This window comes from Engraulis encrasicolus, chromosome 10, assembly GCF_034702125.1.
Source record: "Engraulis encrasicolus isolate BLACKSEA-1 chromosome 10, IST_EnEncr_1.0, whole genome shotgun sequence".
NCBI lineage: Eukaryota > Metazoa > Chordata > Actinopteri > Clupeiformes > Engraulidae > Engraulis > Engraulis encrasicolus.
Window position 1 is genome coordinate 28,023,126 of NC_085866.1, and position 26,585 is coordinate 28,049,710.

Sequence of the window (26,585 nt, forward strand, 5' to 3'; positions counted from 1 at the left end):
CTTTGTTTTGACATTAGGTAAAATCATACAGTTTTGCTTCAAAGACCTTAGATGCCTAGTTGGTTTGTAGAATTAGACAGTAGAATTAGATGCAGAAGGCCCAAAAAGCTGCAGCAGATAAAACTTTTTTTTTAAGTGTGAAGTCACCCAAATTGGAAAGAAGACTGGTCTACAACTACATGACATGCATACCAAGACTTCACTGGACATATAGTCCGCTATGTCGGTCGTCCCCCCCATAGCCTACTAATTATGTGTTACAGCAATGTACCAAGATGATCCACATCCAACTGTAGGCCTACTAGATTCTACAAGATACACTGGCTTAAGAGAGTGTAGAGAGCATCTGGCGTGACTGACACCACCCTAAATTTGTGGAGCAGACAGTGTTTGTTCTTTTTTGTGTTATTGTTTGTTTTTTTGTTTGTTCGGGGGTTATTTACATTAGATTTTCGTGAACATGAAACCATACAGGGCCTAACTGAATCAATAAGGGAGTTCGTGATGAAGCAGCGCAAATTTTGCTAGGCAGCGGGCATGCGCACTTTGCCAGTTTGATGCATTCTGGTTAGAAAACATGCGAAAATTCTAACCAGAATGCATCAAACTGACAAAGTGCGCATGCCCGCTGCCTAGCAAAATTTGCACTGCTTCATCACGACCGTGCCTATTATATCATCCTGCTGTGGGCACACTGAACTCCAATATGCACACTCCCGTCCTCCACTTGCTTTAGGCTTCGCCCTGCCTCCTGGCCCCTCCTCCGTGGAGAAAACAATTAACTTTCCCAGCTGTCAGCCTAGCCACAACAACTTTTGGGGTACTGTTTTTCATTCACCATCCCAAATGCAAATGAGAAAATGACATTAGAAGTGTGTTTTTTGTTTTTGTTTTTTTGTTAAATCGCTTGTTTGCAATGTTTGATTACCAAATGACGTAAGATTTAAGTACAACTCCAGACCGAAAGGGCATGAAACTAGTGAGTCCCGCTCTGGGGTACTAGGTAGGCCTACAACCCAAATCCCGCCCATCCGGACCGACACGGCGTGAAGCTAGTGAGTCCCCTAAACTTTGCACGTTTGATTCTGCCACCTGCCAACAGGAGATATGTTGAGTCACAGACCTAGTGAGTTCCGTGTGCAGGGATCAAGGAGGAAACTACCGTAATCCTCTAGAGCTAATTGCTAATGTCGCAGAACAAACATTGCGGACGGTCGCGTTCCTCCTGAAAGCCTACACAGAAGAGTCGCATGTAAGTGTGTGCCGTCTAACGGTGTTTAAACATATATTCTTTGGATTTTGTTGATTTGTAGAACGTGTAGGTTTGGTGTGGGGTCTTTTGCTCTTGTTGTTAATGTTGGCGAGTTGCATCGCCTCGACTGGTGTCAAGCAGCCCACAGCTTCCCGCAGCTACCCGCAGCTACTCTGGACTTTACGGTCCCATTCACTTCAATTCATTTTTTCGCAGCCAGAACAGGTTTTACAGATTTCGGACTGTGCCGACGCCGCTGGTGTCGTGCGAGGAAAACAACAATTGTGTCGGACGCTATACCTGGTCATGGAACGACATTTGTCTGGCGGCAAACGCCATACTCAATCACAAGTGTGATCGAGTCTGGGGACCAACTGTACATTATCTCGTAGGGAGGTGTGGTTTCCGTAGCCGTTGATTGGACGGCACGAGTGTCTATCACTCGCCAGAGAGAACCCATGCTGCCTTGCGCGCGATGACGTGTGTATATCGCGACGAGGAAATTATCTGCAAGAAGCCACAGAAATTGAAGAAGCTAAAACAGTCTAGAAATCAACAATGGCGCCAGACGATTTTTGCCGTTTGTGCAAGACAAATGAGAAGGACCACCATCTACATATGGACATTCAACTGACATGTTCGCAGTGAAAAAAGAAACAACTATTTCGAACAGGCTGGCGTTCCTAGGCTTGATTGTATCCTCCGTGTCGGGACAGTCAAGGAGATGTTGTTCGCGTTGCGCCTCAGTCATAAACAGGCTCGGAAAGGATTCACCTAATATTCAGGCAATGGGAGGAAGAATTCAAAGACGGCAACGTCTCCAAAAGGCCACGCGAGCCAACGCCATCGACGACACCGAGGGATTTGAAAAAGACATTGCCAAACCCACCGACTCCAAGTGCCAACTCAGGTATCCAGTTTACTCTGTTCAATCGCTCCAACTGGTAGCTCCAGCTCCTTAAATTCAATGCTCGCTCACTATTACATTATAATCTCTTCATAGACAACGTAACAGTTCTTGTTTAGGTTTTCTTACTGATCTGCCATTAACTAGTCATTTAAAAAGTCCAGAAAATGAGCACGGTTTGGTAGTTGTCCCAGTCAATCGATAGAGGGGAGAGCATTTCACAGTCCCCCTACATAGTAAGTGAAGATTTTCTTGCACACCTCCTTGGTCAGGTGCGTAGGAGTGGAACCCCAAAGTCACCAACGTTAGATCAAAGAAAGCTCCCGCACACTGTTCACATTTGCATGGTTTAATGCAACGTTTCGGTCTACTGACCTTCAAGCAATTCAAACAAACAAATGGTTACAAGCTTAGTTTAAAATAGTTCGGTTTGTGGTGTTGGACCAATCGTGTCCCATTCCTGAATGACGTCGGTCATTCACAAGAGTGGAGCGCTCTGTCGGTGCGCTAGGCAGCTGTCAGACCTGTCAGTCTCCAGTCTGGCCAATACCTGGAATAGGAGCGCGATTTACGCGCACCAAAGATAGAGAGAGATAGAGTGAGAGCGCACTTGCGCGTTAGTGAGAGAGTTTGGGGGAGGAAAAAATATATAATTAATTAACAGTAACAGTAAGAGAGAAAATGGAGATGGGCCTGTGGCATGTACACCTAAACATGGGCTACATCAATGTGTTATTTATGATGGGGATTAAACTATAACATAATGTTCAAATTAAACTCATCGTTAAGTCCTCTGGGCATCAGTGTCTCGAGAGTAAAAATCCAGTACGCTTCACGTCTTCTCAGTAGAAGGTCATGATCCCCTCCTCTGCGTGGCAAGTCCACCCGTTCGATTCCACAAAAGCGTAGGGTTGCGATGTCGTGCCCCTTGTCATTGAAGTGAACCGCAACTGGATAGTCCCGGTCATTTCTCCTGATGGTACTTTTGTGTTCGCTGATGCGCTGTTTCAGTTGCCTTGTTGTCTTGCCTACATACATAAGTCCACATGGGCATGTTAAAGTATAAACCACATGTGTGGAAGTACAGGTGATCATACTTTTGATTGTGAAAGTCTTGTTTGTGTGGGGATGGCGGAACGTTTGGGTTTTGTGCGTGTTATTGCACTGTGCGCAGTGGCCGCATCTGTAATTCCCTTTTGGAAGTGGGCTCAGTAATCTCTGAGATGCGCGCCTCGGTTTATAATGTGTGAAATCCGCGTGAACTAGCATGTCTCTCAAGTTCGTATCCCTCTTGTGGACAAATAGTGGCATCTCTTGCATGATGTTTTTGAGCTCGGGGTCGGATTTTAAAATGTGCCAGTGCTTTTTGAAGATTGGTCGAATGACGTGTGAGTGTGGTGAATATGAGGTGATGCATGTTACTGAGAACTTTTTTTCTTTTCTTTTGCTCTTTTTGAGCAGATCCGCTCTTGGTTTTTTGAGCGCTGCCTCGTGCGCCTTTTGAACCCATTCGTTTGGGTAACCCCTTTGTAAAAAACGTCCGGCCATGTCCGCGGCTTCTTTTAAATAGTCCTCCGTGGTCTCACATATTCTTCTCAGCCTGTAGAATTGACTTTTTGGCAGGCCCCTCTTTAGTGGGGTCGGGTGGAAGCTATTGGCCAATAGAAGGGTGTTTTTATCTGTCTCTTTTCTGTATAGAGTGGTGGTCAATCTTCCGTTATCGTTAATGACCCACATGTCCAAAAAATGCACTTTTTCTTTGCTGAATTCCATGGTAAAAGTTAGGTTTTCATCGAAATTGTTCAGTTTGTTAAAAAAGTCATGTAGTTCATTTATCGACCCCTGGAACACGCAGAAAATATCATCAATAAATCTAGACCAGTTAAGCAGCTGGGGAGATGTACATTAACATCTGGATTCATCACAACATTTTTCTCAAAAAATCCAACAAAAAGGTTGGCATAATTGGGGGCGCAGATTGAGCCCATGCTTGTGCCTGACACTTGGAGAAAAAAATCCCCATTAAACATGAAGTAGTTCTTTTTCATGACGTAAGCCGCTAAATCCACAAGAAAATGATTAGGAGGGGTCGCATCATCTCTGTCTTGTAAGTAGAATTGTAGTGCCTCCAGCCCTCCATCATGTGGTATGTTGGTATAGAGGCTTGCGATGTCGAAGGTGACTAGGATGACGTCATCGGCCAGGTTGGGCAGGTCAGCTATCTTGTTTATGAAATCTGTTGTGTCTCTGATGAATGCTGGCAACTTCTGTACGTGCTCCTTGATGTAAAAGTCTACGAATTCAGACAAGGGTGACAGCAGAGAGTCGTTCTGCGCTACTATGGGGCGGCCAGGGGGGTCGGTCAGTGATTTGTGGACTTTTGGCAAGGTGTAAAAAACTGGACGAATGGGATGTTGGCAATATAAAAAATCAAATTCAGTCTTAGTGATCCACTGGTTTTGTGTTGCGTTTTCCAGGAACACCTTAATTTCTTTTTGAAGCGCAATGGTTGGGTCTGATTTTAGGCGCTTGTAGAATTTTTTGTTTGATAGTTGCGTCAGGATTTCTGCTTCATATTTTGTGGTATCTTGTACACATATGCCACCTCCTTTGTCACATGACTTAATCACAATTTCTTTGTCAGACATCAGTTCATTTAGTGCTAGCTTCTCATTTTTTGTGAGGTTGTTCTTAACATGGTAAGTTCGACTACAATCTTTAAAGATATCTTGTTCGACCAGCCTACAAAAGGTGTTGATCGATGCGTTGGTGGTGTTTGGGCAAAAAGTGCTTTTTGGTCTGAATGAAGTGGTGGTGCTTACGGTGTTCACATTTTTAGAAAAAAAGTGTCTTAGTTTGATTTGTCTAAAGCACTTAAAAAGGTCCACTTTTAGTCCAAAAATATTGGTGCCACTTGTCGGTACAAAAGATAGCCCTTTGGCCAGGACTGCAGTCTGGTCATCAGTTAGGTCTTTGGAAGAGATATTGATTACCGTGTCCTTCTGTAGTGCGGCATCCTCGAATTGTGTTGTTCTTGATGTCCTCTTCCCCCTCCTGCATTTCTTCTTCGGCCTCGCGCAGGGTTCCTGTTGCCTCCTAAAAAAGCCGGGCCCCCGGTAGCCTGAGCTGGATCGCTCGAGTCACTGTCAAAGGTGAAGTCGCTCTCGTGGGAAGCCTGGTACCTGGTCCGTGTTGGTCTTCTTTTGTGCCGCACCTGTTGTCTTGGAGCTGGCTTCCGTGGCAGGGCCGTAGCTGCGTCTCCCACTGGCTGTGGATTTTTCTTGAATTCCCATTTATATATCTCATTTCTTGCGTAATCATCCGTGTCTCGTTTGTATTTTTTGATCTTCACAGCGTGCAGATGTTCTTTGTATTCTCGTAGCGAATCCTTTATTTCCTTTTCAATCTTTGGAAAGGTCGGTCCCATCTTTTCTTTTAGGTTGTTCTCCAATGTGTTGAGTTCTGTTTTAATCCGTTGTGCTTCTGTTGTTGTGTGCTCAATGATGAGCAGCATCAAGTCCAGTGAACATTTGTTTAGGATCTCTCCCCATCGTTTTACGAAGTGTTCGTCATATTTCCCTATAGTTGGAGCCTTATGAATGCGCAAGCCTCGGGGTATCTTTTTATTTTTGAAATACTCGCTCAAGGTCGAGCCGTGCATTCGAAGTCGCGTTTCATCATGGTATAGTTTTTCCAACTTCCATTTGTCGTCCTCCGTCGAAAGATACGTCTCCATATCATCTTCTTCCACCAATATTCTTCTGGCATCTTCTTCGGTGAACTCAAACGTGGTAGCGCAGTTCTGCGTGAGCGCATTTAGCTCTTGGAATGAGCTCATTTTCTTTTAGAGCTCAATTCCGTAATCCAATGCAAACGGGAGGGTGCTAAGAAACAAGTAACCCACTGTCGGGCCTGGAACTTAGTAAGTGAAGATTTTCTTGCACACCTCCTTGGTCAGGTGCGTAGGAGTGGAACCCCAAAGTCACCACTTATTCTTAGCTCATAAATGGGAATTCAAGAAAAATCCACAGCCAGTGGGAGACGCAGCTACGGCCCTGCCACGGAAGCCAGCTCCAAGACAACAGGTGCGGCACAAAAGAAGACCAACACGGACCAGGTACCAGGCTTCCCACGAGAGCGACTTCACCTTTGACAGTGACTCGAGCGATCCAGCTCAGGCTACCGGGGGCCCGGCTTTTTTAGGAGGCAACAGGAACCCTGCGCGAGGCCGAAGAAGAAATGCAGGAGGGGGAAGAGGACATCAAGAACAACACAATTCGAGGATGCCGCACTACAGAAGGACACGGTAATCAATATCTCTTCCAAAGACCTAACTGATGACCAGACTGCAGTCCTGGCCAAAGGGCTATCTTTTGTACCGACAAGTGGCACCAATATTTTTGGACTAAAAGTGGACCTTTTTAAGTGCTTTAGACAAATCAAACTAAGACACTTTTTTTCTAAAAATGTGAACACCGTAAGCACCACCACTTCATTCAGACCAAAAAGCACTTTTTGCCCAAACACCACCAACGCATCGATCAACACCTTTTGTAGGCTGGTCGAACAAGATATCTTTAAAGATTGTAGTCGAACTTACCATGTTAAGAACAACCTCACAAAAAATGAGAAGCTAGCACTAAATGAACTGATGTCTGACAAAGAAATTGTGATTAAGTCATGTGACAAAGGAGGTGGCATATGTGTACAAGATACCACCAGGGTTCGTACGGTCATGAAAAACCTGGAAAAGTTATGGAATTTGAAAATTCAAATTTCCAGGCCTGGAAAAGTTATGGAAAACGTATTTTTGGTCAAAAGTTTTGGAAAAGTCATGGAAATCCATCCAGTGTTTAATCAATTATCTTTATGAAGTTGATGCCACGGCGTAATAAAATCTAAATGTCCGAGTTCTCGTGGAAATGTTGTCTAGTGCAGGCTGCGTCTGCCTAACCATGTGTTGCCAAATTGAGTGGGTTTCAAATAACGCATGTTGTAATGGCTCCAGGCGGGTTTCAAGCGTTTTTGGCGCTAGAAATCAGTCACACCTGGCAACCCGCCTCGTAACGCGCGAGCTAGATGTAGTGTGTGCGTGGTGGTGAGAGGTGAGCTCTAATCCTAGAAAAGAAATGTGGTTCTGTACGATATTACAGCATGTCGCGAAGTGTTACTTCAACAATGCGCGGCTTAACTTTCTGAAATGATGATCAACAATGGCTGGAGAGGACGAAAGTTGTGATGTGTCCGTCCGATATGGGCGAAGCAGCGGCACTTGTTAGCCGCCTGAAGGGCAAGATACAGCAGGCGGTTACCTCCTCAGCTACTAACAGGTTAGCAGTTAAACGCGTTTTAAAATATTTAGCGGTTCCACTGAAACGTAGCTAATGCCAAAAGGAAACAATCCTAAGACCTGTTTGGTCTTGGTTTAATTTGCCAGATAGGGCACCAAGCGAACCTTTATGCTTTCGGTAAGCCCCGAGATTTTGATATTGATAAGCAATGCACCTGCTGCCTGCGAGTGAACTTGTCCAGTGTGCTGAAAGATTACATGAAATCCGTACAGTAGTCTATGTGCAGCTGACCGCGAGCCAAACGATTAGGCTACCAATGTCTGCATGACGCGCCTGTTTTGAAATACGGTATAAACGGCAGCGTGACTAGAGTTTGAAAAAGTCATCTGTGGCTTTGTTTTCAAATCGGTCAGATCGTTGTAACACAAAATGAAACTCACCCAAGCATCTCCTTGAGTGGGCGTCAGACTAGAACTATGCCACGAACAGTGCAGTCTCTCTCTTTTTTTTTTTGCTCCAGCAACGACCACAACAAATGACAACATTATCATTCTTACAGGAGCTTTGGACTGTTGTGCTTAGGCAGGTGTAGTAGGCAGGCCTATGATTTCCTACTTGGGCAGGATGAGCATTTATCCATCTCCATAGAGAGCACGTTGATACAAATGTGTCTTCATGATGATTTCACGACCTAATTTGCTATAGGCTGGCCTAGGCCTATTCATTTTCATTTCTGACTGTACATTAGACAAGCGAATTATATAACAATGGTGAATAGCAGAATTAATGTAATACAACATGAAGTATAATGGTTGCTTATAGCTTGTAGTAAAAGATAACCTGTAGTATGAATATGTTTATTTTTTACATATTTGTAATATAGGCTATGTAATATATATAATATAATATGCCATAGTCTATAGTATAAATATATACAGAGTAATTACATATTTATAATATAGGCTACGTAATATAGCCTGTAATATAGGCCTAGCCTAATACGCCCCCACCCCCCGCGCGCGATTGGTCATTGGTTTTTCGGTCCTGGAAATTCAGAAAAAGGTTTTGGAAAAGTCATGGAAAAGTCATGGAAAAAAATTGGTGAAAAAGTGTATGAACCCTGTACCACAAAATATGAAGCAGAAATCCTGGCGCAGCAATCGAACAAAAAACTCTACAAGCGCCTAAAATCAGACCCAACCATTACGCTTCAAAAAGAAATTAAGGTGTTCCTGTTAAATGCAACACAAAACCAGTGGATCACTAAGACCGAATTAGATTTTTTATATTGCCAATATCCCATTCGTCCAGTTTTTTACACCTTTCCAAAAGTCCACAAATCACTGACCAACCCCCCTGGCCGCCCCATAGTACCGCAGAACGACTCTCTGCTGTCACCCTTGTCTGAATTCGTAGACTTTTACATCAAGGAGCACGTACAGAAGTTGCCAGCATTCATCAGAGACACAACAGATTTCATAAACAAGATAGCTGACCTGCCCAACCTGGCCGATGACGTCATCCTAGTCACCTTCGACATCGCAAGCCTCTATACCAACATACCACATGATGGAGGGCTGGAGGCACTACAATTCTACTTACAAGACAGAGATGATGCGACCCCTCCTAATCATTTTCTTGTGGATTTAGCGGCTTACGTCATGAAAAAGAACTACTTCATGTTTAATGGGGATTTTTTTCTCCAAGTGTCAGGCACAAGCATGGGCTCAATCTGCGCCCCCAATTATGCCAACCTTTTTGTTGGATTTTTTGAGAAAAATTTTGTGATGAATCCAGATGTTAATGTACATCTCCCTAAGCTGCTTGACTGGTCCAGATTTATTGATGATATTTTCTGTGTGTTCCAGGGGCCGATAAATGAACTACATGATTTTTTTAACGAACTGAACAATTTCGATGAAAACCTAACTTTTACCATGGAATTCAGCAAAGAAAAAGTGCATTTTTTGGACATGTGGGTCATTAACGATAACGGAAGATTGACCACCACTCTATACAGAAAAGAGACAGATAAAAACACCCTTCTATTGGCCAATAGCTTCCACCCGACCCCACTAAAGAGGGGCCTGCCAAAAAGTCAATTCTACAGGCTGAGAAGAATATGTGAGACCACGGAGGACTATTTAAAAGAAGCCGCGGACATGGCCGGACGTTTTTTACAAAGGGGTTACCCAAACGAATGGGTTCAAAAGGCGCACGAGGCAGCGCTCAAAAAACCAAGAGCGGATCTGCTCAAAAAGAGCAAAAGAAAAGAAAAAAAGTTCTCAGTAACATGCATCACCTCATATTCACCACACTCACACGTCATTCGACCAATCTTCAAAAAGCACTGGCACATTTTAAAATCCGACCCGAGCTCAAAAACATCATGCAAGAGATGCCACTATTTGTCCACAAGAGGGATACGAACTTGAGAGACATGCTAGTTCACGCGGATTTCACACATTATAAACCGAGGCGCGCATCTCAGAGATTACTGAGCCCACTTCCAAAAGGGAATTACAGATGCGGCCACTGCGCACAGTGCAATAACACGCACAAAACCCAAACGTTCCGCCATCCCCACACAAACAAGACTTTCACAATCAAAAGTATGATCACCTGTACTTCCACACATGTGGTTTATACTTTAACATGCCCATGTGGACTTATGTATGTAGGCAAGACAACAAGGCAACTGAAACAGCGCATCAGCGAACACAAAAGTACCATCAGGAGAAATGACCGGGACTATCCAGTTGCGGTTCACTTCAATGACAAGGGGCACGACATCGCAACCCTACGCTTTTGTGGAATCGAACGGGTGGACTTGCCACGCAGAGGAGGGGATCATGACCTTCTACTGAGAAGACGTGAAGCGTACTGGATTTTTACTCTCGAGACACTGATGCCCAGAGGACTTAACGATGAGTTTAATTTGAACATTATGTTATAGTTTAATCCCCATCATAAATAACACATTGATGTAGCCCATGTTTAGGTGTACATGCCACAGGCCCATCTCCATTTTCTCTCTTACTGTTACTGTTAATTAATTATTTTTTTCCTCCCTCAAACTCTCTCACTAACGCGCATGTGCGCTCTCACTCCATCTCTCTCTATCTTTGGTGCACGCAAACCGCGCTCCTATTCCAGGTATTGGCCAGACTGGAGACTGACAGTTCTGACAGCTGCCTAGCGCATCGACAGAGCACTCCACTCTTGTGAATGACCGACGTCGTTCAGGAATGGGACACGATTGGTCCAACACCACAAACCGAACTATTTTAAACTAAGCTTGTAACCATTTGTTTGTTTGAATTGCTTGAAGAAGGTCAGTAGACCGAAACGTTGCATTAAACCATGCAAATGTGAACAGTGTGCGGGAGCTTTCTTTGATCTAACAGTCCCCCTACACTCACTGACACGACCCTCACTCCAACCCTCCCCCCTTACTGTATTAATTTACCATAATGTGTACTGTAATAATGGGCCTAGATTATCTGAACATATTCTGTTTTTAATAGCCTAAGCCTTGGTATCCACTTATTTCTTTAAACAGATGATGGCAGGCACTGACAAGGAGCTGGGCATAACAAGACCAAGTGGAGCTCACCATGTGGACATGACAAGACATCCTCACCTTGGTGGACACACTGCAAGAGGCAGAACTTTTAAAACAGAAACCAGGTCGCACATCTACTGCATTCCCTGGCTTCCGAAATGACTTGTTGGCAAAGCTCGATCACAAGGCACTGTGGACGTGGATGAGCAGCAAACTGAATGAATGGTGCAGTGTCCTTTGAGTTATTTGTACTGTTTGTCTAGCCAGGTAACACCCATGCTGCCTTACAGGCGACCGTCAATGTTGGTACGGCGTCTTCAAAAAGGTGAATGCCAAAATTATTAAAATAAGTTTTACTTAATTACTTTTCTATTTTCTTGCTTTGAAATAGTTTGTTATTCTTGTTTGTTATTCTAAGTCATTGTCCTTCATTAAAATCATTTCCTTTACCAAGCTGTCTCTTCATTAGTTTTCAGGGAACACATTACAACATGTAGTTTAAAAATGTAAAAAGTATTTATTCAGAATGATATTTACAATATATACAAGTGTGCAGTTATTTACAATTATTTACAGTGGCTCTGTACTTAATCTGATAATGGAAGCATGGATAAGCCTGACTCAATGCTGCTTAGAGAGGTTTCAGCATCCTCATCCTCAACATCAAAATACACTGGAAAGTCCATGTCTAGTGACAGGTATGGTTTTTCAGGAATGTCAGGGAATTCACACACATCAAAATCTTTAAATACTTTGTGAACAATGCGTAGGATGTCCTGGCCATGTTTTCAAATACAGGGAGATTCTGCATGACATAAGTCATGTCAAATATCACAAAGACTTTCCAAAACTGAGTAAATTAGTACATTGCTGAAACCAGTGCAGAATGAGGCATTTGTGTAAAGGTGTTCACCTGGTGCAATCAGGCTATCCCTATACTCCTCCAAAAGCTGTCTGACCAGTCCCTGCTCTTCCAATGTGACATTTCTGCATTTGACAGGTGACAGGATTTATTTGGGTATTTCAAAGTTGGGTTTTGGCACAGAGCACCAGTCAGAGTTACACTTGCATAATGAGTGGCAATAGGTGCAGCAGGAAAGGCCAGGCTCCACACTGGACACGTGAGGCTCAAAATGTACATACAGGGCTTTCCTAAAGCAGCCATTTAGACTTTCTTTAAGCATCGTTTTCTCCCTCGTGTTTATTGTCCGGCAGTATATATTGACTGGTGACATCTCCACTCCTTTCTCTTTCAAGTCCTTCACGAGCCAGTCGAAACAGTCCAGTGACTCACTCGAAAGTCGTCTTATGGAGAGTCTGATGTTGGGTCGATTGGGGCTGGCAATGATGTCAACTGGGTTTTGGAGTTGGAGCGGTCTCCTGACAATTTCTCTTGAGTGCAATTCCGCAGACACAGTCAATGCCAGTACCGGTGTTTCTACAAAATAAGAGAATACAAGAACAACATCACAACATGGAAATCATTTGCATTACAGTCATAGCTGTTCAGAATTGTGGCTTCAGAGCTTATGGGTTATCAACAGTCCTATTCTCTGGTGTCTCCACTACTTCTTACCTGTCAGCCCATCCCCCCCGGTTGTTGTCCCCCCCCCAACCACTCCCCCGACTACTCTGCCTGTACACTTGGGGACACCGCTCCTGTCCCCTGACTTGGTGGACAGATCAACAGGCACCAGCAACAGAACTTTCTTTTCTCGAGGTGTGCATTGGCCTGTGAGATACACCCTGCCAGGACACTACGTCAGAACACTCCGCTTAGGCCTACTTTTTCATACACTGAATACATTGCATGATATTTTAACTGTACTATGAAAAGAGCAATGCCAAAGCATCAAAGCATTACTTGATTATTGCATGTAATTGTTGTAATGTCAAAATGTCAGAAAGTTTAGAACACTGCATAATCAATGGGGTGAGAGGTGTGATATCACAGTAGCAATACCATGATTAGAAAACTGCTCTTCAAAAGATTAATGAGTTGAGTGAGTTAAAGTTTTCAGTGAAATAAAATGTCTTAGGTAGGTAAGGTTAGAATGATCTGAAAAAAGGTGTTAATATTACCCACCTGGTTTCACGATAGCTCTCAGTTCCCCAACCTCGCAAAGCTTTCCCTAAAAGCCTTCCGTCCTTTCTCAGCCTTCCTCCTGTTTGAGAAAAGAAAACCACAAGTAAAGTGTAGAGATGTTAGTCATTTGCAGTGGAAAATGATTGCCCTTCTGAAGTTAGGCCTGCTTAACAAATGTAGCAAAAACGTATTTTTCTCAGGTAGGCTGATGATACTTGTGCACACAACCGAGAGCTGTGCTACTCAAGTCTGCACACTGCTGGATATGCTCCAAAAAATAAACTGTATTAATTAAAACACGCAATATTTCGATCACCCTGGATCTTAATCAGGCATATGGGTAACAGGAAGGAGCTGTGGCCTATAACTTATCAGATGACCTTATTTTACACCCGTCCAGGCAGGGCACCAAAAGGTGTCAGTCAATTAGACAGACTGGTGTCTTGACCTGTGCCTATTCATACAAAAGGCAAAACATTACATTACACTTAGGGCCTAGTTAGGTTAAGCATGGAAGCTCTCTCTCTGTCTCTCACCTAAGTTATATCCCCGATGAAGATCCTGGGCATGTTTTGATAAGAATACGTGAAATATAATCAGGGGGGAGTGCATATGATAAGAACACGTGAAATATAATCAGGGGGAGCCCATGGGGCGGGCTATACGTCTGAATCCCGTGCAGCCTTAGCTTCTTCAACTGCAAGGAGTTTTTGGATTTGCGCACCCTACCCAAACGACTAAAGCTGTGCTACTTAAGCCTTTACTCACTGTAACATTAAATTGATATCGAAAATGAACCCATAATGTGACATTGTGACAACCACAGTAGGTACAGACATAAGGACAATGATATCAAGAAATAACACTTACCATTTATATAAGTAAGATGGACTTTCGACAACTACGCCGATCAGGTTGGTCTTCATACATCGGTGGCTAGCATGTCCTCCCACTTCGCGCTCAGCCAGGCCTCGGACTGCCAAACAGAATCTTATAACGGCATCATCTCTCAATCGCCGTTTCATCGTCTTGACCCAGCTGTGTTGCAGATATTCCAAGGTCGACTGCGTCCTTTATTTGGTCCTCCACCAATGCTATTAATGGCGAAACCACAGCAACGACCGGGGTCTCGCAAACCCCCATTACCTTAGTAACCAACGGAGCGAGTTGGTAAATCAGACTTTTACCAAATCCAGTCGGTAGTAAGGCTAACACATCTTCCTTTCCGCTGACAAACGACTCTAACGCTAAGCACTGTTCGTTTTTCTAAGTGAAATTACGTTCCAAACTATTCAAAACACTGTCCAGAGCTTCTCCGAAAGATTGCTTCGCTTCGGCTGCCGCCATGATGGATTCGCGAAAAAACTACTAGCAACTAACTTCCGTTTGTCGAGTAGTACGCGTCATCGTCTTTCGTGCCTCCTCGCTCTGTGATTGGCCCCCGTTTCGATGTAAAGATTTCTGCCTTGGTCCCCAGGCTGTCCAGCAATTCGAAAAGAATGCGCAAGGCAGCATGGGTACTCCCAGGCTAGGAACGACATGCGTAACAAGAATGATCATACTTGTGTCATTTCGAAGATAATTAAAGAAAACCATTTTCACAATGGGACTTCTCATAGACCTGTTTTTGCATGTCTCTCATCTCTTTGCATGTTGACTGTGCAATCACCGTGACAAGTTAACAAGGTGCACGGCGCACAGCTGTATGCGTCCAAAAAAGAAGAATAACATTTCACGATGTACATCTGGAAATAATTCACATCAAAGTAAAGTGTTATTACATAGGGCACCATGTTATATAAAGAACAAATACTGACGGCACGAATGTTTCTTCCCTCAATAATCCCACATGTCACATATCAATCAAGCAACTGAGCTAATGTGGCCACAAAGGGGCGGTATTGTACGCTGACACATTCGAAGTCCTACAACTCAGATAGCCTACAGATAGGCCTACAGTCATGAATTACCTGACAAATTGCTGCTAGGCTATTGCAGTGGGAGCGCTACACTAAAGAACTGTGTCCCATATCTGCCCCTTTCATATTCATACATTGACAATTGAATTGACAAATGAAATACTAATATTTTACTGCGTCTTTTACAGGTGCCCGTATTCTTCAAGTCTGTCGTTACAGCGCAACGACGGTCAGCGCAGATGTGGCGATGTGAACACTCTTGCATTACACCTTTTGCATGTTGTACATGTCTCCAATCTTTTTGCATGTTGACTGTGCCGTCACAATTTCATGGTTAGGCAACAATGTGCACGACCAGAACAATGTAGGCCTACATATTGAAGGAACATCGTGGCATGATTAAAGTAAGGAACTTCGTACCACACATGTAGCCTAGTGCAAAAGGAAAATGCCTCATTTCTCTAAGCGGACAAGATACTGTGGATATGCAGATACACGGTGTACAATGACATATGCCCCTGAATGATACGCTGAAGAAATACTGAAGGCACCTATTCAGCGAGCTGAATAAGCCTAATAATGTAGGCCCATATCAGGGGTGAGGTAACACAGCCTACACGTGTAGGCCTATTCAAATTGAATATTAAGGGGCCTTGAACCCACAATATGCAGAATGGCAGGCATGGCTGCATCCAAGCTATGCGCTTCATGGTGTTTGACCACACATCTCTTCGTTGTGCACCCCATCACTTCATATGCCTAGGCCCACTTCAGGAAGCAAGGACGTAATGATGCTGGGAGAATACATTCAATAGCATATGGTTTATGTAGATCTGTGAATCAAAGAAAAGGGGGGCGCACCTTGCATCATTTTTTTCCTTTTCTTTATTTTTCTGTGCAAAATAAAGAAAAGGAAAAAAATGATGCAAGGTGCGCCCCCCTTTTCTTTGATTCTAAGTATTCATTTGGGACAGCACCCTTAAAAGTTATCAAGAAACCTGAGTGAAGCCTGCTACCTACTTGATTTATGTAGATCTGTGCCCACATGGTAGGCCTATTAGCCTACACCCTCCCATTCACTCAATCCATTTTTTGGAGCGATAACAGGTTGCCTACAGACAAACGGGCGGTGCCCACGCCGCTGTTGCTGTGCGAGGAAAACAACAATTGTCTCGGATGCTAAACATGACCATTAAACGGCTTGCTGATCAAGAATGGCATTTCCCGCGTCAGGTCGAAGATAAAGACATTCTCATCGCAATGGCCTTTGCCATTCACTCATCGTTTCAATCTCTCCAACTTTGCCTATGTTCACCGTGCAACTACCCTGACATGACAATAGGTATCCTATATCTTCCAACTACACATACAACGACACGGCAGCGCTTTTCATGTTGTAGTTTTTCACAGTAAACTTTACTGTCCCGACATGGTAATACGCAACCTGTAGGCTATTACCGTGTAACACACCAAGAACACAAAAAATGCTTTAGTCCTCCGAATTTGAACACATCTCACCACAAAAACACGCAGTGCGAACCACACAGTGTCCCTGAATGACATGCAGGACAGATAGGGGGGCACCTACATATTGCTGCTTCTCAAGCGCACGGCACATTTCAATCAAAACTAAGTCATAGGACCACCTAGGCTACATAATACTCCTCGTAATAGTAATAATGAATGTTGCTGAAATTACAATAATAGTCATTCACAAAAATATCACATGCAACAGAAATACTTCGGCCACAACTATGATTAGGCCTATCTGTAGGCCTAGGGGCGACATCATTTCACGTTCTCCTTCGAGCTTTACGCTGCAGCCTTATGAGGCCAGCAGATGGCACCAGTCAATCATATATAGATTGGAGACATGTACAACATGCAAAAGGTGTAATGCAAGAGTGTTCACATCGCCACATCTGCGCTGACCGTCGTTGCGCTGTAACGACAGACTTGAAGAATACGGGCACCTGTAAAAGACGCAGTAAAATATTAGTATTTCATTTGTCAATTCAATTGTCAATGTATGGATATGAAAGGGGCAGGTATGGGACACAGTTCTTTAGTGTAGCGCTCCCACTGCAATAGCCTAGCAGCAATTTGTCAGGTAATTCATGACTGTAGGCCTATCTGTAGGCTATCTGAGTTGTAGGACTTCGAATGTGTCAGCGTACAATACCGCCCCTTTGTGGCCACATTAGCTCAGTTGCTTGATTGATATGTGACGTGGGATTATTGAGGGAAGAAACATTCGTGCCGTCAGTATTTGTTCTTTATATAATTGAAAAGCACGGTGTGGTGCATACTGTGCATTGTGGTGCATATCTTTTGTGTCTTCTTTGACAAACTGACCGATTTATTTTTTTCACATGTTCTTACACACATATTGATTACCATGGTGCCCTATGTAATAACACTTCACTTTGATGTGAATTATTTCCAGATTTACACCGTGAAATGTTATTCTTTTTTCAGACGCATACAGCTGTGCGCCGTGCACCTTGTTAACTTGTCACGGTGATTGCACAGTCAACATGCAAAGAGATGAGAGACATGCAAAAACAGGTCTATGAGAAGTCCCATTGTGAAAATGGTTTTCTTTAATTATCTTCGAAATGACACAAGTATGATCATTCTTGTTACGCATGTCGTTCCATGACCAGGTGTAGCGTCCGACACAATTGTTGTTTTCCTCGCACGACACCAGCGGCGTCGGCACAGTCCGAAATCTGTAAAACCTGTCCTGGCTGCGAAAAAATTAATTGAAGTGAATGGGACCGTAAAGTCCAGAGTAGTTGCGGGTAGCTGCGGGAAGCTGTGGGCTGCTTGACACCAGTATCGCCTCGCCATGGTTCGGTACTCTGGCGCTAGTTAGCACGACAAGTTTCTTGACAAGAAATTGGCGAAAGGTGAGCGTTAGCTAACCATTTCATCTGTAATAATAGTAATGATTTGCGTAACAGTTCTTGTGTCAGATGGTTGCATTGGCTGTTTCTGCCGAACCTAAGTAAACTAAAATGCTAAATTTGGCCAGGTGTGTCAATGTATGTAGGCCCTATTATTTCTTAGATGAAATTGTTGTTTCACGACTTGCTCAGCTCCTCAATTACCGGTAATTAAATTACCCGTAGCTCTAAATCAAACAAACCCACGGCATCCCATGATGGTCCCTGTATCATTAATGTTTTATTAAAGAAAATTCGAAACCAATCAACACCAATTCATTCGATCGGATTTTGTGTATTAGCAGACATCCCAAGTTCCAAAAACTCATTTCAATGAGATACATATCGAGCCTCGACACCCCCGACAAACAAAACAGCATTCGTGTTTAAACATTTAAGTTCATGTACTTTCATAGAACACCTGCCGAGTGCCTACTATTTTTCCTGGGACTTCTGCTGGGCATCCTGCTACGAAGTGTGCTCGTGCAATCTATTTGAAGTATTCCACGCATGTAGCATGAGTCATATAATCTTTCTCTGCCCTGCATTGCCGATTGTAATAATCCGCTAACTTGCATAACATTAGTCTAGAATCAGGGATATTTTATCTGACTCATGGGCATCAGGGAGCCACTATCAAAATCAGGGAGACTTGGGATGTCTGCAGCATTAGTTGCGCAGTAATTTATGTGTATTTTGTTTGTAGGCGCACAAAGGTGCATGTGACTTGTTTTTCCCATAATTTCACTAATAACCACATTCATTCTTTCATTCAGACTTCTATCTGAACTATATCAATGATGGCTTTGAGGGAGGATGTACAGGTTCGGGTGGAGAACGCTATGGTGGGGGGAGCAGCAGAGTGGTCCAGTACAAGGAGATGCATCACAGTCTTTTAAAAGTGAGCTTTCTCTTAACATCAATGTCCCAAAACATGTATTGATACTAAATCCATTGCTGGTTGAAATTACATGTAGGCCTACCTTCCAGAGTGGATTTGACAGACATTTCTCTTTATTTGTTTTGTTCTGTCACCATCTTTCATCAAAATGATACCTGAAGCCTACACTGAAACCTGAAAGTCACTGAAAGTAAATGTATCTACTGAAAGTTAATGCACAAAAATATGAAGTCGCATGCATGTGTTTTTGTAGTTATGACCGTATGCGTTTTAACCCCTTTTTGTGCTTTTGTGTATTGCTTTATTGTTGTAACTCAGTAGTATAGGCCTATCCTTGGTAAACTTGTGCTCCCTTATTCTTTGCTTATTCTGCTTGTGATGTGCACGGCCGTCCTCATGGACAGTGGGGTATGGTACAGACCTAGAAATGTCCAGAAATGGCATTTTCAGCTGCAAAAACGCACTGTACTTTGGTCATATTAGTACATATTCGTCTATTTTGTAAATCTTCATGAAAAGATCAAAATTGGCAACATGCAGCACAGTTTCAATGAGGAGCATCATAGTTGCAATGCCTATTCTGGTCACCATCTTACAGTGTACCTTTTAATGAATGAAAGGCACTGTTTTTTTCTGTCTGGGCTTGTACTGTTACCATAGTTATAGTTTGAGGTGCGGCAGGCAGCAATGCCCGGCAGGTCTTAACAGCTACCTGTATAATCCTGTAGGTGTAATGAATTGTAGAAATCTTACAGAAAATGAATGAAATCCATTTTAATAATGTTGTCTTCCCAGTAGGGATGGGCATAATTAATCGATTAACCGATGATTGATCATTTAACATTCAGTCAAGGAAATTAATTTTCACAGACGAACCGTAAAAAAAATCTTAATGTAGGTCATTAGTGCATATCCTCCATGCAATGCATTTTGCTGTGACACCTACATAATTTGGGCTCGTTTGCGCATTGCTCACCAGTTCAGGTTTAACTTTTCTTCATAATCACTTAACACTTGTGTTGTTAATAAAAACAAATCCGCGAAGAAAAACACGTTTTTTTATTTTTGTTATACAAGAGTATAGGACATGATGGGCCTAAATTTTAATATCAATATTTTAATTAGATGATTTTAATATCTAAATTTTAATATCAATGTAAACGGTTAACCGGTTATTAATCATTAATTCTCCCGACGATCGACAACGAAATTTTCACCGAATGCCCATCCCTACTTCCCAGTTTGAAATTCTATACAATTCAATGGCTCAGAGCAGAGAGAGTCTAGGCTCAGATGAGCTGGGGTGAGTCTGATGTCCTGCCACTGCATAAAAATGCCCAATTCCAGTCTAGTTTATTCTAGGTCTGTGGTGCATGGTGTTTCTTAAGGTGGAGCACAGAGGAAATTGTCTAAACTATATTTGTCAACCTAACCTCATAACTGTAAGCCATTATTAATGTAATGTAATCTCTCCTGTACTTTCAGTTCCTGTTGAATGGCCAAGCTGACCTCCAAGCTCAGCTATGGCAAGACAATAAGCACATCACCGGTAAGCTTCTCTTTGTCCTCACCCATCGAAATGGTCGAGCTGTTTGGCATCAACACAATGAAATATGTGTTGGGGGAATATACAGTCCTCAGCAATAATGAGTAAAACCCTTTTGAAAAGTAAAATTTTGAGCAATATTTCAATAAACCGAAAATATACCTCCACAATATGCGTATACTGAGTTCAATACAATGTCTTTTGAACATACGACATAAAATTAAGTTTTATTACATGACTTCAACTCTCCGGCTTCTTTATTAGGGAGATATTTAGCGGTTAGGGCATCTGACTTGTGGCCCAAAGGTTACCATTTCGACTCCCGACACGCCAGGTTGGTGGGGGAATAATTAACAAAGTGCTCTCCACTATCCTCCTCCATGAATGTGGTACCCTGAGCATGGTATCGTCCTGCCACGTCACACACAAGGAAGGTTCTTTAAATGACTTTGACCATGACATGGTTGTTGGTGCCAGAAGGGATTGATTGAGGTATTTAAGACATTTCTGATGTGCTTGGAGAGTGAAGTCGTCGTTGTGATGCACATATTAAAACCTTGTTCTACTTTCCAGGTTGTTGGGCCAACCAGCTGCATCACTGTATTGGTGAACGCTGTGGTGAACTACAAGCCTGCAGGGCCTTCATGCACACTCGGGGCTGACCACAGTGCAAGATTAAACAACTGCTCATAACAAGGGCACTGGACCACCTTCTTGCCCATATGAGCAAATGACAAGAATGAAATGCCAACATAGCACCCACACCTCCCTTGACATTGCTATTAGCACATCATGTTGTCCCTTAATGTTTTTGACTTATCTGATTTGGCATTGTGTGTGTGTTGGTCACTAATTCATCAGTGTGTCTCAACAGTAAGTAAAAAGAGAAAAGAACAAGAGTAGGCCAAATGATGAGACGTCGCATTTACACCCTACACAGAATCGCAAGGGGTTCAATTGGAGACTTTGAATGAAATGGCAGGAGGGAATTTTATATCTACTAAGTCAACACAGAATTTTAAGTTATTAGTGTGCTTATGTGAATGTGACATGTGCATATGTTCCAAGATTATGTGCCTTGAATGTATTTATTTTTGTAACTTGACTTTTCAAATCACAATTGTATGTAACAGTATGCCTATTTAAAAAAAAATATTGAATGACAACTTCAGTTATTGCTCCTTGCATTTTGATTTAAAAACAATTCTGTTTACAACTCTTGGGCAAATGACTTTCCCCTATTTGAATGTCATACAAAATTGAAATTAAACCTTGAGACATTACTCCTTGTATTTTGTTCAAAATAATCTCAACACAACCCATTTGTTTAAGGTCTTTTCACCCTCTTTGAATGTTTTATATTGTATAGTGGCAGTACGATAAATATTCTCTACATTTCTTCTGGTTGTGCCTAAGGTCAAGTCTAAACAGGGTGACACGGCATTTAGTCATTAGGTCTATGCTGCAAAATGCTGGAACCAACTTACAGATTATAACTGCCACAAGTGTCTTGTTTTAAGGAAGTAAAAAAAAAAAACAGCTTTATTCTCATCTGCCTTTGGTGATTGTTAATTACACGCTATAACACACGCTTTTCCTTCTCTTTTCGCTGTTCTAAGCACATTGAATGACATTTGCTATGATAATGTGCAGTATAAATATTTGCTGTTGATTGGTGTAGCTGATATTCAGGAGAACCACATGGACTGGACTGAAAGTAGGTCACACATTTTCAAAAACAAAGTTCATGGTGTTAAGTAGCCTAAGCCTGGGGTAGTTCAGCCTGGTTAACACCAGTCGGTGTGTGTCTAGCGTTGGCGCCCTCTGGTGGAGCAGGGCAACACACAGGGTGCCGATTCCGAAGCTACACACACGTCTGGTTAGAATCAGCCAGGCTAGGGGTAGATGCTAATGGAGCAGCAAACTAGCGGCGCAGCAGCCTCCGGTGTGTAGGTATTATTACTATTAATGTCACCCGGGGGCTGTTTTATGCGCTCAAAGGCGTTGAGCTTGTTTGAAAAATAGCCGATTTAACCACGGGCGTAATTTATGGTGGGGACGGTAGGGACACGTCCCTTCCAATATTTAGCCCCCTACTGTGTAATCACGACCAGTGTTGCCGGTAACGTTGTAGTCGCACTACTTTTTTTCAGTAACGAGTAGGCCTAGTCTAACAACTACCATTTCAAAACGTCAGATAAAGTTACTTATATAAGACACCGTGCGTTATTATTTCTGGTACATAGGCCTGCCTACAGTACTTTTTGTTTCAAGCGAGGAGTTTGTGGCGACGCCTGAGTATATGATATGAAAAAAAAACTTTTTATGATAGGCCTAAGAAACTTTTATGAAAGGCGATAGAGGGATAACTTCGCCCTGCCATTAAATCAGATTGTGGTGAAATGTAGTAGCCTAGTCCTACGTATAGGCCTACAAACGGTTCTGAATCTTAATTAGCCTATTCCAACAGTTGTGCCGACATCATCGGCAATTTCTAATTCACTATTTGGGTGCAGGGACCGGAGCCCTGCAGATGCGTAATAGTTGCGTGACAAGCAGAGAGAGGCGGAGAAAGGTGAAGGATAAAGTGGCCTATTTAAGAAGAAATGTATCTGCGCAGCGCAGATAATAACGAATTGAAATGCACACTTGATCTACTAATACGGGTGTAGCCTATTTAAACTACCGTCGAAAGGACGGGCAGGCTTCAGAATCTTCAGTCTTCCTTTTAAAAAAATCCGTCGGACAAACCTCTGTTAACGCGACCCATGTGGTAAATGAAAGAGTTCCTAAAGGAAGGCTACACTTCGGCAAAACATTTCCCTTTTTTCATATTAAATTAACCTGACTTGGTTTTACAGGCTATTTAACTGTAGGACTACTTGAGTAGCCTAGACTAATTGCTGCGACTTGGTTCTGATTTCGCTGAACATCCAACGCGGCTGAAATGGAAGCCTTCTTCCATGAAGAGTATGTAACCAACATCACTCAAAAATCGCAGATAGGCCTACACCTACTCATTGTGTTGTATTACATTTCGGTCATGTAGAAGGGCTACAAAGCTAACTGGTATGTTGTAGCATTAAAATTCGCCTACAACGTGACACAGTTGGTGCGCAACTATGTGGTGACATCGCTGGGATTTCTGTCAAGACGCGCTGCGCAAAGACACTTACACGCGCACGTGTGTTGCCTGTAGGCTGCTATGATGCAAACGCAGCTACAGGCAGGGAGAAAGCGAGAGATAGGGAGTTAGCCTATGAGAATGTGTTGTTTTGTATGTAGGCTACAACAGTCCACACAGCATCGCTAATTTTGGAGGATAAAAAGGGTCAGTCGGCACCGCAACCCAAAAAAAAATTCTAGACCCGGTCTTATTTATTTTTTATTTAAAAAAACATGCAAGCTTATTTCAAGAAAAGGTTTGCAAATGTCAGTGTCATTTTTGTTGCTGTTAAAATAGGCCTAAATGTCAATAAAGTGAGTAGGCTAGGCCTATTGGCAGAACTGGTGATCATGTTCATGTTAGGCAATACCACTTTGCTGACATTTGAACCCAAAGCTACTTATATGTTATTGGTAACAGTCTCTGGAGCAATGTTGTATCAGAACTAGCTGCTTTGGTCAATTTCACTCCAGTCATGGATGGAGGTGTAAACAGAGGTAGCCTAAGGGAGGGATTTAAGCCTGCAACCGTGTGATTGAAAGACCAACTTCCTAAGGAACGCTCGTTGACATATCATCTGCTCATTGATATAACATCTGTGTGCCATGAACTTATGATTGGTAATCAGCCCCCCCCCCCCCCCCCCCCCCCCCCCCCCCCCCCCCCCCCCCCCCACACACACACACACACAGACACAATGAAAATGGTCAAAAATCATCCCCCTCTAAAACCATTGAGCTACATTCATTCATAGGCTAATACATTCCCATATTGCGTTAAAATAGTACTTTTAACAATTGTATTTTCTAAATTTTCTCGGGGGAGAAACTCCCGAACCCCCACCAATTTTGTGTCCCTACCAATGTCAAAGTCAAAGTTACTCCCTTGGATTTAACACACTACTTTCACAACATACAGTTAAAAGGTGCATGGACACACAGGAGCAGGGCTCTAAATTAACTTTTTTCATCACTAGCCAAATGGCTATGTTAATCTTACTAGCCAAACATACACTGAATAATGGGTCAAAGTGACTAGTAAGTTGGTCATTTCTACCAGCCAAACCGAATTTTCACCAGCATTTGGCTGGTTGGCTGGTGTTAATTTAGAGCCCTGCACAGGAGACATGCAGGACGCTGTTGCTGGCTATGTGTGTGACAGACATGATACCATTTGAGAAACTCACGATAAAAGTAGGCTACCAGACGTCCCCTATCTGTAAAAACCACAGACCGTATTGGATTAAACTATCAAATGTTGAACTTTATACTGAGCACTCAAAGGGACAGGAGGTAAAACCGTTCGGCTAAACGCACCTGATTATGTGACTCCATTTCAATCCTGCCATGAAACTGTCAGAAAACGCGTTCTGTGAGGAGGGGGGTGGTGGCCAATCAGAAGTGGGTAGATTCCAGACTCTGGTGGTTTCCATCGAAGTCCTCGTGAAACACTGATTGGTTGGCAGTAAGAGATGTTTTGATTGGCTCTCGCCATATGACCCCACCCCCACGTGAAAACCGGCTCAAAATTCGTACATCTGTGAAAAAAGTTTCACAGCCGTGTGCTCGCAGCTCCGAACAGGAAGAAGTTGGTAAAGCATGGCACAAGCCGTACGCACTTCTCTTGCCACAACTTCAAAACATTTCTACACATACATTTTAATATTTTACACATACGTTTTCCCCCACACACATGTGCAAAAAAAACCCACACAGTTACAAAACAAATGTACAGATGTGAAAATAACCCTGCAAGTACAAGGTGCAGCTTACACATTTGAAATGCGTTTTGTGGAGCTGTAAGATTTATGACCTTAAAATAGCTCCATATGAAACTGGCCTGATCAAAATGACCTCAGACGCAACACTGCAGCAAGCAAAGTCTCAGCCCTGATTCTTCTTGACATCAGTGCCGCATTTGACACAATAGACCACAATGTACTATTAAATCGCCTTGAATCCTGGGTGGGACTGTCTGGATTAGTCTTAAATTGGTTCAAATCATATATCACAGACAGGAAATTCTTTGTCAGCATCGGGGACCATGTATCTAGCAAGTACGATATGCCCTTTGGAGTTGCCCAAGGAAGCTGTTTGGGTCCCCTCCTTTTCTCCCTATACATGCTGCCCCTAGGCAGTGTCAGAGAAGATAACATCGACTTCCACAGCTACGCTGATGACACCCAGCTATATATCGCAATCGAACCCAACCACTCCACCACTGTCTCTGCTGTGTCCTCCTGTCTATCTGCCATCACTAAGTGTATGAACAGTAATTTCCTAAAGCTAAATGAGGAAAAAACAGAGGTCCTCTTAATTGGGCCCCTGGATAAACGCAGAGCACTCCACCACCACCTTGGTGAGTTAAAAAAGCATACCAAAGACACTGTTACCAGCCTTGGTGTGATCTTTGACCCTGACCTGAGCTTCTGTCCCCACATAAAGAAAATCATCAAGTCTGCCTATTTTCATATTAGAAACATTTCCAAGGTGTGCGATTGCGTCTCCAAACAATATGCTGAAAAACTTGTGCACGCTTTTGTTACTAGCCGTGTCGATTACTGTAATGCACTCTTCACCGGTCTCCCGAAAAAAGTACTTGAGAAGCTGCAACACATCCAGAATAGTGCAGCACGACTGCTCACGAAGACCAGGAAGAGAGAGCACATTACACCTGTCCTGGCAGCCTTACATTGGCTGCCTATACCCTGCAGAATCGATTTTAAAGTTCTTTTAACAGTATTCAAGGCCCTAAATGGTCTCGCCCCTCCATACATCTCTGACATGTTGTCTTTTTATACCCCTACCCGACCCCTCAGGTCAATCGACTCCAAACTTCTCAAAATCCCACCCTTCCCACCAAAGAAGATTGGCGAAGCCGCATTTGAGTTGTATGCTCCCAAAAAGTGGAACTCCCTCCCCCTTCATATTAGAACAGCCCCCTCTGTGGACACTTTCAAGAAACGGCTCAAAACGCATCTTTTCTCACTTGCCTTCTGTTAGCT

General features: G+C 43.0%; 1 long non-coding RNA gene across 1 annotated transcript; it reads left to right on the top strand.

Annotated features, from left to right (window-relative positions):
- Positions 1-976: 976 nt before the first annotated feature.
- LOC134456163 (uncharacterized) lies at positions 977-22,369 on the top strand. Its single transcript, XR_010036231.1, has 4 exons — positions 977-1,252; positions 18,745-18,869; positions 20,355-20,418; positions 20,989-22,369. It is a non-coding gene; the product is annotated as an uncharacterized LOC134456163 (long non-coding RNA).
- Positions 22,370-26,585: the final 4,216 nt, after the last annotated feature.